The sequence below is a fragment of the Mus caroli genome, unplaced genomic scaffold (genome assembly GCF_978045245.1).
Source record: "Mus caroli unplaced genomic scaffold, Mus_caroli_1 scaffold_25, whole genome shotgun sequence".
NCBI classification, from domain to species: Eukaryota; Metazoa; Chordata; class Mammalia; order Rodentia; family Muridae; genus Mus; species Mus caroli.
The window spans coordinates 2216365-2219428 of NW_028227280.1; positions in this window are offsets into that span (position 1 = coordinate 2216365).

Here is a 3064-nt window from a genome sequence, read left to right on the forward strand (position 1 = left end):
ATGCACAGTGTAGTACATAGTATATGAGTGAGTTGCACTGAAAAACTTAGAATATAAGAAACGCACATTGTAGTACATAGTGTATGAGTGAGTTGCACTGAAAAACTTAGAATTTAAGAAACGCACAGTGTAGTACATAGTATATGAGTGAGTTGCACTGAAAAACTTAGAATATAAGAAAAGTACAGTGTAGTACATAGTATATGAGTGAGTTGCACTGAAAAACTTAGAATATAAGAAACGCACAGTGTAGTACATAGTATATGAGTGAGTTGCACTGAAAAACTTAGAATATAAGAAACGCACAGTGTAGTACATAGTATATGAGTGAGTTGCACTGAAAAACTTAGAATTTACTGAAAAACCCGCATTACACGAAATGCACAGTGTAGTACATAGTATATGAGTGAGTTGCACTGAAAAACTTAGAATATAAGAAACGCACAGTGTAGTACATAGTATATGAGTGAGTTGCACTGAAAAACTTAGAATATAAGAAACGCACAGTGTAGTACATAGTATATGAGTGAGTTGCACTGAAAAACTTAGAATTTACTGAAAAACTCGCATTACACGAAATGCACAGTGTAGTATATAGTATATGAGTGAGTTGCACTGAAAAACTTAGAATATAAGAAACGCACAGTGTAGTACATAGTATATGAGTGAGTTGCACTGAAAAACTTAGAATATAAGAAACGCACATTGTAGTACATAGTGTATGAGTGAGTTGCACTGAAAAACTTAGAATTTAAGAAACGCACAGTGTAGTACATAGTATATGAGTGAGTTGCACTGAAAAACTTAGAATATAAGAAAAGCACAGTGTAGTACATAGTATATGAGTGAGTTGCACTGAAAAACTTAGAATATAAGAAACGCACAGTGTAGTACATAGTATATGAGTGAGTTGCACTGAAAAACTTAGAATTTACTGAAAAACCAGCATTACACGAAATGCACAGTGTAGTACATAGTATATGAGTGAGTTGCACTGAAAAACTTAGAATATAAGAAACGCACAGAGTAGTACACAGTATATGAGTGAGTTGCACTGAAAAACTTAGAATATAAGAAACGCACAGTGTAGTACATAGTATATGAGTGAGTTGCACTGAAAAACTTAGAATGTACTGAAAAACCCGCATTACACGAAATGCACAGTGTAGTACATAGTATATGAGTGAGTTGCACTGAAAAACTTTGAATCTAAGAAACGCACAGTGTAGTACATAGTATATGAGTGAGTTGCACTGAAAAACTTAGAATATAAGAAACGCACAGTGTAGTACATAGTATATGAGTGAGTTGCACTGAAAAACTTAGAAAATAAGAAACGCACATTGTAGTACATAGTGTATGAGTGAGTTGCACTGAAAAACTTAGAATTTAAGAAACGCACAGTGTAGTACATAGTATATGAGTGAGTTGCACTGAAAAACTTAGAATATAAGAAAAGCACAGTGTAGTACATAGTATATGAGTGAGTTGCACTGAAAAACTTAGAATATAAGAAACGCACAGTGTAGTACATAGTATATGAGTGAGTTGCACTGAAAAACTTAGAATATAAGAAACGCACAGTGTAGTACATAGTATATGAGTGAGTTGCACTGAAAAACTTAGAATTAACTGAAAAACCAGCATTACACGAAATGCACAGTGTAGTACATAGTATATGAGTGAGTTGCACAGAAAAACTTAGAATATAAGAAACGCACAGTGTAGTACATAGTATATGAGTGAGTTGCACTGAAAAACTTAGAATATAAGAAACGCACAGTGTAGTACATAGTATATGAGTGAGTTGCACTGAAAAACTTAGAATTTAAGAAACACACAGTGTAGTACATAGTATATGAGTGAGTTGCACTGAAAAACTTAGAATTTAAGAAACGCACAGTGTAGTACATAGTATACGAGTGAGTTGCACTGAAAAACTTAGAATATAAGAAACGCACAGTGTAGTATATTGTATATGAGTGAGTTGCACTGAAAAACTTAGAATTTACTGAAAAACCCGCATTACACGAAATCCACAGTGTAGTACATAGTATATGAGTGAGTTGCACTGAAAAACTTAGAATATAAGAAACGCACATTGTAGTACATAGTGTATGAGTGAGTTGCACTGAAAAACTTAGAATATAAGAAACGCACAGTGTAGTACATAGTATATGAGTGAGTTGCACTGAAAAACTTAGAATTTAAGAAACGCACAGTGTAGTACATAGTATATGAGTGAGTTGCACTGAAAAACTTAGAATATAAGAAACGCACAGTGTAGTACATAGTATATGAGTGAGTTGCACTGAAAAACTTAGAATATAAGAAACGCACATTGTAGTACATAGTATATGAGTGAGTTGCACTGAAAAACTTAGAATATAAGAAACGCACATATAGTACATAGTATATGAATGAGTTGCACTGAAAAACTTAGAATTTACTGAAAAACCCGCATTACACGAAATGCACAGTGTAGTACATAGTATATGAGTGAGTTGCACTGAAAAACTTAGAAAATAAGAAACGCACATTGTAGTACATAGTGTATGAGTGAGTTGCACTGAAAAACTTAGAATTTAAGAAACGCACAGTGTAGTACATAGTATATGAGTGAGTTGCACTGAAAAACTTAGAATATAAGAAAAGCACAGTGTAATACATAGTATATGAGTGAGTTGCACTGAAAAACTTAGAATATAAGAAACGCACAGTGTAGTACATAGTATATGAGTGAGTTGCACTGAAAAACTTAGAATATAAGAAACGCACAGTGTAGTACATAGTATATGAGTGAGTTGCACTGAAAAACTTAGAATTTACTGAAAAACCAGCATTACACGAAATGCACAGTGTAGTACATAGTATATGAGTGAGTTGCACAGAAAAACTTAGAATATAAGAAACGCACAGTGTAGTACATAGTATATGAGTGAGTTGCACTGAAAAACTTAGAATATAAGAAACGCACTGTGTAGTACATAGTATATGAGTGAGTTGCACTGAAAAACTTAGAATTTAAGAAACACACAGTGTAGTACATAGTATATGAGTAAGT